Here is a 13,384-nt window from a genome sequence, read left to right on the forward strand (position 1 = left end):
GTGTAGAATATTCTTTCCAGTATAAAACTCTTACTTTTTTATATAGAAGCTATGAATGTCATTCAATTTTAATTTCATCAAGCTCCAATACGTTTAACTTTTTTTTTGTGGCACAACTTCCAATGTAATAGAAACTTGATAACTACATTTCCTTGTAATCATTCAAAAGGCATATTGAACATGAGAAATCATGAGGAAAATAAATAAATTTCTAGAGTTTCACTTTTAATGATAGAAAAATTTAATATTTAACCTCAACCCCATGTGGATTTTACAGTCAAAGATGAAGATACTGGGAAATAATTGAGTTTATGGTCGAGGAAACAAATAGGTGATGTTCATCAGAATACCATCGAGTGGAAAATAAAGCTTCAAAGTTTAGAAGAAATTGATATTCAAGTGAATACTAAACAAAGAGGGCAAGACATTAATAAAGCGCATGTTGAGTATATTCACTGGATGAAATTGCAAGAATCCATACTAACTACTCCCATAGTATGATAAGGGAAAAGAAAAGAAAGATGAATCTATCCAGAATCAAGAACAAAAGAGAAAAATGGATCAGCGAAGATGGAAAAATCTCCAAGGCAGCAGTTAAACATTTGCAGACTTTTTTTAATCGTCCTCAACCTTCTCTTAATTGTGATACTCTTCAGTGTATTCCTGTCACGACCCGATTTCTCAACTCATGATGGCACCTACTATAACCCACCAGCAGGTAAGCCAACCCGAACCCGAAACAACAAGTAATGGGTCTGAGGGTAGAAAGTAAACAAGAGTAGGCAAATAACAATATAAACAAGCGGAAGCAAACCAAAAACATATATACAAATAAAGATCCCTCCCAGAACTTGGAAGTCACTAGTACAGAGCTACTAACAAAATGAGTACAAGTCCCAAAAGTGGACAACATAGACTGGACTGTCTCGAAAGGTAAAAGACAAGTCTATATGTACAGATGGAGACTGAAATAGTACAAAATGTCGTGTGCTCACCCCCGTCTCCGGATCAGTCTGCTCCAAGCTCGAACAACGCTGGCTACTAGTGCCCGGACCTACATCACGAAACAGATGCAGAGCGTAGCATGAGTACCAAAACAACAGGTACCCAGTAGGCATCATAGGCCGACTGAACTTGAAAAGTAAAGGCAGTATAAAAAGAAGGAATAACACAAACCGAAACCAAGAACAAAAATCTAACTAACAATGGAATGCACACGAGTGTACAAAGAACTAACCAAAGTAATCTATAAGCTAACTACACCTAACTGGACCCCCATAAGCCCAGAAGGTACACTCGTGCGCAAGTTAAATAAAAACCCGAACGGACCCCCATAAGTCCGACAAATACACATAATAACTATAACTAAAGAGAATTGCATATAAGAACCCAAGAACGCAGAACATTGAACTAGAACCTCAACCCTAATTAGTAGAATCTAACCGTACGAAGGTCGAACCTCGAACCGGATGCTTAGCTGAAGTACCCAATCATAAGTAACAAGTATAAAAGGCCGGAACTTTAACCGGATACTCTATATAAGTATTTGGGCAATAGAGGCCGGAACTCTAACCGGATGCTCTATATAAGTATCTGGGCAATACAGGTCGGAACTCTAACCGGATGCTCTATATAAGTATCTTCTCGAACTTTTGATCGAAAATGTTCGTTCAAGGTTAATAAGCTCCGAAACACTAAATACACACCATAACTAAATGAACGACCAGGTGACCGAACTGGCAGTCCCAACAAGTCATAAATGACTTGGGGTCGCTATAGGAACTCTCTAAACGACACACAGAATGCAAGACACAGAAATGACTAGGAGGGTCATTACAATATCCACTACTGAAAAGGACTTTCGTCCGCGAAAGAAAGAATCAAGAAGTACCTAAAGGCTCAAACAAGCCCGGAAACTGCTCTCGCATCTCCTGCTCGGTCTCCCAGGTAGCCTCTTTGACTGGACGATGCCTCTAATGGACCTTAACAACAGGAATGGCTCTCGAACGTAATCTGTTCACATCTCTGGCTAGAATGGCAACTGGCTCCTCTACAAATGTCAAACGATCATTCAACTCGACTGCATCATACTGGAGCACATGGGACTCATCAGGAACATATCGCCACAGCATCAAAACATGAAACACTGGGTGGATGGCTGAAAATGCTGGAGGTAGGGCCAACTCATAAGCAACCTCCCCAACTGTCCGGAGTATCTCAAAAGGCCTAATGTACCTGGGGCCAAGTTTGCCCCGCCTCCCAAACCTCATCACGCCCTTCATGGGCGACACACAGAGGAATAGCCGGTCACCAACAGAGAATCTCAAAGGTCAACGCCTCTGATCCGCATAACTCTGGTGCCTACTCTGAGCCGTCCTGAGGCTATCCTGAATCACCCTCACCTGATCTAGGGCCTCTTGAAGCAAATCTATACCACGCGGCCTAGGCTCTGTAGACTCAAACCAACCAACTGGAGAGCAACAAAGCCTACCATATAAGGCCTTGAATGGGGCCATCTGAATACTAGAGTGGTAGCTATTGTTGTACGCAAACTCCGCCAAAGGCAAGAATTGTTCCCACTGACCTCCAAAATCCATAACACAGGCCCGCAACATATCCTCAAGCACCTGAATAGTACGCTCCGACTGGCCATCCGTCTGTTGGTGAAAAGCTGTGCTAAGGTGGACACGGGTGCCCAACTCCTCCTGAAAAGCCCTCCAAAAGTTGGAAGTGAACTATGAACCCCGGTTTGAAATGATAGAAATAGGCACGCCATGAAGACGAACCACCTCCCTAATGTAGATACGAGCCAACCTCTCGGCACTGAAAGTAGTATGAATAGGAAGGAAGTGTGCTGACTTGGTCAATCGATCCACGATGACCCAAATGTTGTCAACACCTTTAGAAGTCCGAGGCAACCCCACAATGAAGTCCATAGTGATACGCTCCCACTTCCACTCTAGAATGGGTAATCCTGGAACTCGCCACCAGGCCTCAAATGCTCGGCCTTTACCTGCTGGCAGCACAAGCAACGGGAAACAAAGTAAGCAATATCTCTCCTCATGCCACTCCACCAGTAATGTTGCCTCAAATCACAATACATCTTCGATGTGCCCGGATTGATAGAGTATCTAGACTCATGGGCCTCAGAAAGTATCAACTGTATCAAATCTCCAACAGTCGGAACACAGATGCGGCCGGCGAATTTCAACACTCCATCAGGATCTAAGGTAGCCTGACCACCATCACCCGCTAACAGTCGATATCTAAGGGCCACCAAGGTATCATCCTCAAACTGGCAACCACGGATCTTATCAAGCAAAGAAGATTGAACTCCCATAAAGGCCAAGACGAGTTTAGAATCTGAGATATCCAGCCGAACCATGCTATTAGCTAAGGACTGAATGTCCAAAGCTAAGGGTCGCTCCTCAACAGATAAGAAGGCTAGATTACCCATAATCACCGCCTTCCGGCTCAAGGCGTCCGCTACCACATTCGCCTTGCCCAGATGATAGAGAATAGAGAGGTCATAGTCCTTCAGGAGCTCAATCCAATGACGCTGCCTCGAATTAAGGTCCCTCTGGCTCATGATGTACTGAAGACTCCTATGATCAGTATAGATCTCACATCGAACTCCATACAAGTAGTGTCTCCAGATCTTAAGTGCGAAAACTACCACCGCCAACTCCAAGTCATGGGTGGGGTAGTTGTGCTCATGAATCTTAAGTTGCCTCGATGCATAAGCAATAACCCAGCCCTGATGCATCAATACACAACCCAAACCAACGCCGGGTGCGTCACAATAAACCGTGAATCCCTCACCCTCAACTAGAAGAGTCAATATAGGAGCGGTGGTCAATAACTCTTTGTCCTTCAAAAAGCTCACCTCACACTCCTCTGACCAAACAAAGGGAACATCAAAACGAGTCAACCGGGTCAGAGGGGCTACAATAGTAGAAAAACCCTCAACAAAGCGTCTGTAGTAACTCGCTAACCCGACTAAGCTATGAACCTCAGTAACAAAAATGGGCCTGTGCCAATCACGAATAGCCTCAATCTTCGTCGGATCAACCCTAATACCCTCCTTGGACACCACGTGCCCCAAGAAGGCTAAAGACTCAAGCCAAAACTCGTACTTTAAGAACTTGGCATAAAGCCGCTGATCTCTCAAAGTCTGGAGCACTATCCTCAAATGTTGCTCATGCTCACTCCCGCTCCGCGAGTATACCAATATGTCATCAATGAAGATGATAACAAATAAATCAAGGTATGGCCTGAACACACGTCTCATCAAGTCCATGAAGGCAGCAGGGGCATTAGTCAACCCAAATGACATCACCAAGAACTCATAATGGCCATAACGGGTCCTAAATGCAGTCTTAGGGATGTCTGCTACCCTAATCCTCAGCTGATGGTACCTGGACCTCAAATCAATCTTAGAAAACTCGGTGGCACCCCAAAGCTGATCAAACAAATCATCGATATGAGGCATGGGGTAACGTTTCTTCACCGTCACCTTGTTCAGCTTCCTGTAGTTAATGCACATCTTCATAGTCTCGTCATTCTTCTTCACAAGAAGAACAGGAGCACCCCAAGGCGACACACTTGGACAGATAAACCCCTTACCTAAGAGATCCTCTAACTGAACACTGAGCTCTCTGAGCTCTGCAGGAGCCATCCGGTAAGGCGAAATAGAAATAGGACAGGTGTCGGGCTCCAAATCTATGGCGAAATCAATGTCCAAATCTGGGGGTAAGCCAGGTTGGTCTGTAGGGAACACATCTGCAAACTCTCTAACCATAGGAACTGAGTCAACTGAAGGGCCCTCCCTACTCACATCTCGCACATAGGCTAAATAAGATAAACACTCAGAAGCAACCAACTGCCTAGCTCGCATAAAAGAGATAATCCCCATCAGTGTGTGACTATAAGCACCCTGCCACAACACTGGGGTAATGCTATGCATCTCTAAGGTAACAGTCTTGGCGTAGCAATCCAAGACCGCATGGTAAGGGGATAACCAGTCAATGCCCAGAATCACATCGAAATCAACCATATCTAGCAAAATAATATCAACTTTAGTATCATAACCTTGGATAGTCACTAAGCAAGATCGCAATACCTAATCCACTACTAAGGACTCACCCACTGGGGTCGAAACATGAATCGGCTCTACCAAAGACTCAGACCTTATACCCAATCAGGGAGCAAAATAAACAGATACATATGAGAATGTGTACCCGGGATCAAATAATACTATAGCAGGCTGGTGGCAAAATAAAAGTGTACCGTAATGACATCGTCATATGCCTCAGCCGCCGCCCTGGCCGGGGCTTCATAGAAATGGCCCTGAGCACCTCTGCCCGATCCATCTGATCTACTACCTAACCTGCCTCCCCGAGCTCCGCCTCTGGTACCCTGTCGGCTATCTCGACGATCCTGGCCCTGACCACCACCTCTAAATGGAGGGGGCACTGCTGAAACTTGTCTAGGTGCAAGGGGAGCTGGTACAATCGACCTTCGCCCTCGCCAGGGGCACCCTCTGGACCAATGGTCAAGTGCACCGCAGTAAAAACACCCTGAAGCTGAACGCCCTGAAGTAACCCGACCGCGGTAGGGAAGAAGGGAATCTGATCCCCTCGAACTCTGGCCCATACTAGGACCACTCTTCTGATGCTGGCCTCCCTCAGAAACAGGTAATGCCGCCTGAACAGGCCGACTGGACTGACCCTGCTGTAACCTCTGGCGGGGCCTATCATAGGAGTCTCTCCCTCTAGTCTGGGACCCGCTATAACTGCCCTGGTAGCGTGCCCTCTTATCGCTGCCCCCTTGGGCCTTGCGTTGAATATGCTTTATGGATCAGTCATGGTCGACCACATCAAGAAATGAACGGCCGACCGAAACCAAATGCTCTGTGTCGACCCTCTGACGGTACCGCAACGCACGTACAAAACAACGAACTCTCTCCTCCTCCGTGGGTAGGATCATGGTAGCATGTCGAGATAGCTCATGAAACCTCATCTCGTACTCTGAGACGGTCATAGGGCCCTGCTCCAATCTGGAGAACTGATCACGAAGCATATCTCTGACACTCCGTGGTATGAACCGGGCCAAGAAAGCCTCTGAGAACTCACTCCAAGATACAGGAGGCGATCCAGCTGGCCTGGACTCTCGATACGAGCGCCACTACTGCCTGGCTGGCCCATGAAACTGATGAGCGGTAAAGTCAGCTCCTCTCGACTCCAAGAGGCCTAATGACTGTAGCTGCTCCTGACAAGTGAGCTGGAACTCGTGGGCATCCTCCCCAATCGCCCCTGAGAATATCGGCGGTGCTAATCTCTAGAATACCCCGAGTATCTTCTGCTCGCACAGTGGCATCACCCCGTCCTTTAAGTCTTACACGACAGCCACATTAACTGGTGGCGGCTGAACCTCTGGTGCCGCTGCGGCAGGCTAACCCTGCGGCGTTGGAGCTGGTACTGCTGGGACTGGTGCTGGTGCTGCTGGGGCTAGTGCCTGTCGCATCTCCCCAATAGTTGCTAGTAGCTGAGTCAGCAGATCATGAAGATCAGGAGCTGCAGCTGTAGCTGGTACAGGTGGTGGCTGAGCTGGCCTCGGCCCCACCGGCTGTGGAGATACATATGCTGCCTGAGGCTCCTCCTCCCTATCTCGGGCTAGTTCTACGGCCCTGGCCTGCCTCAACCTCGGGGTCGGCGTCTACCCCAAGATGAGGCTTTGCCTGCAGACCTGGGTGCACCACCCCTGGTCGCGCCACCTCGCGAGCAGGCCATTTTGCGAAAGAATGAAACAAGTGAGATTTCCATCAACATCCTGTAGCTTCCCGAAGATAAGTTACGGACGTCTCCGCACCGATCTGCGGGACTCTACTAGACGTTAGCTCTATACAAGTGAGACCGATAAACCTGGGGCTCTGATACCAACTTGTCACGACCTAATTTCTCAAGTCATGATGGCACCTACTATAACCCACTAGCAGGTAAGCCAACCCGAACCCAGAACCTCAACCCTAATTAGTAGAATCTGACAGTACGGAGGCCGGACCTCGAACCGAATGTTCAACAGAAGTACCCTATCATAAGTAACAAGTATAAAAGGCCGGAACTCTAACCGGATGCTCTATATAAGCAATTGGGCAATAGAGCCGAAACTTTAACCAGATGCTTTATATAAGTATCTGGGCAATAGAGGCCGGAACTCTAACCGGATGCTCTATATAAGTATCTGGGCAATAGAGGTCGGAACTCTAACCGGATGCTCTATAAAAGTGCCACTGTAGCTGCTAAAAGAGTCCCAATCGATCTATTCTCATAAATGTCTGTGGATCACCGTCCACACCTAGCCAATCAATGAAAGTCCTTGGAACCGAATCGAAAATCAAAAATCAAATCGCGAAGCAGAACTAGTGTCGCCGACGCTCATAAAGCTGTAACATCGGGGAAATAAGGATAACTATCATCGGAGCAAACGTATCGCCTAACTAAGGCCAAACTATCAGGCTCAAGTCTGCTACACCATTCTATAGAGATCTAAGTCGGCCGAGGGACGTCGGGACAAAACTAAGGCCTATCGGATCCAAATCATGTATTTCTAAGGCAAGCCTTAGTCAAACCTAAACTAAGCCCCAAATGCTTCAACAAATAGTAAATTAAGCATGCAAGCATTCCACATAGCGAGGAGGGTCAATTAATAACACAAAGCATGCTCATAGTTACCCGATAATTCTCAAAATAGGCCGAAAACATGATTTCCAAACACCTATGCATGATTCAATCACTACCAACCCAAATCCCAACTAATCAACATGCATTCACACTCTTAAGCTCAATCTAAGAGAGGGAAACCGTAGCCTACCTGTAAGCCGATCACACGGGCTCCAAAATAACTTCTCCAGAGCATTTCCTTTCCGAACATCTTTGAAACACTGCCCCACTATCAAAAATAGAGTCACAACGTTATTACATTCATTTAGACACCAAAATCACAATAAATGGAGACAGACCAATTTCGGGGTTAAAACGGAAAAAGTGGGACTTGCGCTGGAAATTCCAAAATTAACCCCAAAAGTAGGTCCTAACCAGTTCCCCCAACTCATGTCCCAAAATGGGACATAATTCGGGGCTCGGGAACAGCACAATATCAATATGCAACTAAAACCCAAATTTTCTCAAAAACTAGAAATGGGACAGCAGTTGAATCAGTATATTTACCAGAAACTGGAGGTGTACAGTGAAATGCGACAACACCACGACGTTCTCCTAGAAAAACCACTCAAGATAGCCTCAAAAATCACTGAAATCAGACCTAGAATGGCTGAGAAAACAAGTCTCAAAATTTTCCAAAATTAAGCTCACAAAAAGGGTCGTGACAGCAGGTATTTTACAAAAATTACCTCAAACGGGGGCCCCAAATCACTATCCGAGCTCACCAACACGTTGTCCGCAAAAAATCTCACAACTTTGCCTTTTGAATCGCCCAAATCGGTTGGGAGATGAGAGAGTTATGAGGGTTTAAGTTTGGGGAAAAGTTGCTGGTTTGTTTCTGCATCTTATAGCAGATTTTCTGCACTTTTCCCAAAAACTAAAAACTCCGATGGGGTGCTCCGAACTCGTTTGGAACTCCGTGTACACAAACGAGATATGTAACCATACCAAATTCAACATTTTGGACTCAACGGTGCAGTCGAAATTCCCATCAGAGGTCATCTAAAAAAAATGGGTCCCACTTCCAAATTCCATTTAATGTCAAAAACTAAAAAAGAGCTCTGAAAAATATCAAAAACCTCGAGATACAAAAGAAAGGTCAATCTAGACCAAACTTGACATTCCGGAGCTAACCGCACTGACGAAATTTTCATCTGAGTGCGTTTTCCAAAAATGTTGACCAAAGTCAATCTTATGCCAAATTTCAAAGGCTAAAACACCTAATCGCACCGACTCACACTGAAAACCTCGAGAGTCATGCCAATCATGCTACTAGCCTAAAATGACCCTTCCGGAGCTGATGGAATCGTCAAAATTGGATTATGATGTCATCTTCTTGAACTTTTGAATGAAAATGTTCGTTTAAGGTTCATAAGCTCCAAAACACTAAAACTCACACCATAACCAAATGAACGACCAGGTGACCGAATTGTCAGTCCCAGCAAGTCATTTTTATGACTTGCGGTCGCTATAGAAATGCTTTTAACGACACACAGAATGCACGACACAGAAATGACCAGGAGGGTCATTACAATTCCTAACTTGATCACTTTGGAAAATGTTGTGTATTATGCATGATGAAAAAGAAATTAAAGAGGTTGTTTTCAGTCTTAGTGCTTTAAGTGTTGTAGGGCTACATGGATATGATGGAACATTCTTACAAAGCTACTGGGATATTATCAAAGAGGATATCATTGCCTATGTTCAAGACTTAATAGAACGAAAAAACTGACCAGGTACTTCTTGCACACTTGCCTAGTGTTAATTTCTAAAATTGACACCTCTAGTTGCTTTGGTGAGTTCAGGCCCATAAGTCTTTCAAACTTTACTAACAAAATTGTTTTCAAAATATATTCCTTGGGATTAAATCCTATGTTGAAATATCTAGTCTCTCCCAAACAACGCGGTTTTGTAAAAGAGTGACTAATCACAGAGAATATTCTTTTAGCTCAGGAAATTATTTAGAATATTTCTAAGACTAACAAGGGTGGCAATGTTGTTTTGAAACTTGATATTGCCAAAGCATATGACATAATGTATTGGCAGTTTGTGATATCGGTTCTTGACAAAGTTTACATGATCTTTAATCTTATCTCTGAAAATTTGTACTCTATGGCTATTAATGGCACTAGATATGATTTTTACTCTTCTTCTCAAGGTTTAAGACAGGGTGATCGTCTTTCCCCCTCTCTTTTTATTTTGGTTGTAAAGGTCCTCTCTAGATCTTTAAATGATCTGAACGATCATAATAGGTTCATCCCCTTTTCCATGCCTCCTAATTGTCCTAATATAAATCACTTGGATTATGCTGATGACATTTTTATTTTTAGTAGTGGCAATACTCCTTCTATAAGACTCATCATGAACTGGATCAAAGTATATGAGTCAAGTTCTGGTCAGCTAGTTAATAGAGATAAAAGCTTATTTTTACCTGCTCCTAAAACTTCAGCTCCAAGGATTAATAGGTTAAGGAGATAAACCAATTCATGGAAAAAACTTTTCTTCTACTTATCTTGGTTTTCCCTTGTATGTTTGTAGTTTCTTATCATGGGTGGGTGTGTGTGGGGGGGGGGGGGCTCATTGTTTATATCAAGAGTGTTCTCCAATCACTTCCTATTTATATTCTCTCTGCTTTGACCCCGCTCAAAGGTACTATTAAGTTAATTGAGAAGCATTTAGTTGATTATTTTTTTGGGGGTAGTAGCCAAGGTTGTAATAACTTTTGGAGTTCTTGGTTAAATTTATGTGTTCCATATGAAGATGGGGGTATTGGTATCAAAAGTATGAATGACTTTAGCAATACTTTAGCAATGAAGAGATGTGGAGGTTGAGAACCTCAAATTCTCTTTGGGCCTCATTTGCCAAATAGAAGTATTGCAGTAGAGCTCATCTGGTAGGTAAAAAATGGGCTTCAAGTAATTCTCATGCCTGGAAACAAATGCTTAAAGTTAGAGAAGACGCAGAAAAAACATATGATTTTCCAGGTTAATTCAGGTACTAGCTCTTCTTGGGGACAATTGGATCGGTAAGGGCCCTTTAGCCTATCAAGCCCCCGATTCACCCAAAAGCTCAAAATTGTAAGTCAAGGTGTTCATCAACAACAAACTTGGAATGATTTTGCCAAGCCATATTTGCACTTATATCTGTACATAGAGATTGACAACCCAAGAAGGTGGATCAAGTTTTTTGGGATCTTACGGACAGTGGTAAATTCTCTAACAATATTGTTTCAAATTTGGTAAGAACAAAACAATCTAATCAACCTCTTATCAATAAGGTATGGCATTGTTCTACATAGCTTGGTCCCAAGATATTTTGTCCATTTGATAATAGTCTCTTCTCCGAAGACAAATCCAAGATTTTTGAATTCTGAAAATTTATAAGCTTACAAAGAAGAAGCCATCTTTAAGGAAGAACACTGCTCATATTCAACAAGGGACCTGATGGAGTACAAAAGTGTCTTTGTTGTATTTTGAGAATGGTGTCTTGTGTTCTTATATTGTGAATCTACTCCTAAGTTATAAAGGATAGTAGATTGGTGCTTTTCTAAGTTTTTAGGTTGAGTCAGATAACTAGAGTTAGATGAATCATCTAAGTTTTAGTCAAGCCTCTTTACATCATTATTTTTATGTTCTCTTGGGTAGAGTTGCCTAGGAGTGTCAACTAGAGTTAGTTGATGTGTTGGTGCAGCAGAGTTACTGCTTGCTTAGCTCTTATCTTTGAGATCTGAGATGGTGCCTAGAGTTAGCCTAGTTGGATTCTTAAAGTCAAGATCAGCTAGAGTTAGTTTGTTTAGTGGTAATATAGTTATTGCTTAGTTTCCTTTGTAGTAGAGTTGCTATAGCAAGGGGGAAGGGATTAAAGAATCTTAATTCCTAGGTTGCGAGAATTTGTAATCGGAAACTTTGCTCTGTTTGAGTGAAATGGAGTTTGGGTTGAAATCTTGTGAGTACAGGTCGTGGTTTTAACCTCCATTGAGCAAGAGGATTTTCATATAAAATTCTTATGCTTGATTAACTTTGAGTTATTTATTTTCCGCACTATTATTTTGACGGGGGACCTGGTCCAGTAATCACTAGTGGACGCATACATTGTAACATGCACAATGACAACACCAGTGAGTCTTTTAAATTATTTCACTTGACTGCTAGCTAATACTATAAATCAAATTAAGCAAGAAATCTTACCAAAAACTCTCTACAAAGGCATTAGACACATTAGGACCCCCATTGTTGAAGGCTACACCAGATTCTCCAACCCAATGACCATTCCTTTCAATGGTTTGAGTAGGACTGCAGTACTTGTCGATTCGGATTCAATTAACATTAATTAATTTATCAATTCCAAAATCAGATAATACAAGTCAATTGACTACCTTGGGATTCAAATGTACATAGATTCTCTCACAGGGGAAAAAAGATATCAGTACCAAACTTCACTTAAAATAAAAATGCATGAAACTTACACTCCAGAGGAATTTGTTGTTTTTCCAGACACCGCATAACTAAAAAATAGGACCTACATAGGTAATTTTCTTGTAACTTAGTGTTGTTCAAAAATCGTCACAACTGCTCAAATCATATACATTCTCTAATGAGATTATGCACAATTCATGTTGTGTAATGTTCTACCTGCAAGAGCAAAACACTTCTTACCAAAAGTTTCTTTAATTCTATATCTTGGATCCGAGATGTTTGGTAAATGATAGGAAGAAATCTTAACCATCACACACACTTTCAAAGGTAAAACCTTGAGAGAGTGTTACATGGGAGAATAGAATAACTTATAATTTTAGGTAAGAAGAAGCAACAGACCAGCCTGACTTTATTGGTCCAAGCATCCTAGTACTTCATGATATATTGATGGCATAGCTTAGCGATCAGATTCTTCCATCATAGAATAATACATACACAAATATCATCATATATCAATTAGCATAACGTTACGCAAACCTATCTATACAACGTGTGGTTTCAAACAACAATTCAAAATCAGAGCAAACCATACTAGGCTTCTCATCCAGTAAACCTCCTCCAACAGGCTCACTGCCTTACACAACAAAAAGTGAAACTGATATATCAACTAACCTCCAAAAAGAAATATAATCTACCACAGATGACTAGAACACTCCATCAAGACTACTAGAGATGAGAAAGAAGCATATTCCAATAGTCCTGCAAAGTGATACAAAGCGCAGATCGTTCTGTAACTAACTATTAAAAAAATGTCATGGATAGTTACAGAGACACCCTTAAGAGCAGAGGCGTATCCAAGGGGGGTCACGGGGTTTACATACTCATGCTATCCTCCCGAGATCATATATAGTAGTGTTATATTTTTTTAAAATATTGAAAAAACCACACTCAGAGTATTATATAATGTGATGATGACTGGGTGCACCTCTCTACGTGAAATTAGAAATTTGAATTTTATATTTATCTTGTTTTATTTTTATTTCTAAAATTAGATAGCACCTTTCTAAATGGTTATTGATAGCACTTTTGACATATTAATTAATTTTGGGCCTATAATATTAAAATTTTAACGATTTTAAGTAGTAATAAGAACCTAAATGTGGAACCAATCAAATATATATCTTGGATCAACCTTTTTGTGATAATCGACCCATCATCTCGAAATCATGGGTATCATCAGGCACTACT

This window comes from Solanum stenotomum, chromosome 4 (assembly GCF_019186545.1).
Source record: "Solanum stenotomum isolate F172 chromosome 4, ASM1918654v1, whole genome shotgun sequence".
Classification (NCBI taxonomy): Eukaryota; Viridiplantae; Streptophyta; class Magnoliopsida; order Solanales; family Solanaceae; genus Solanum; species Solanum stenotomum.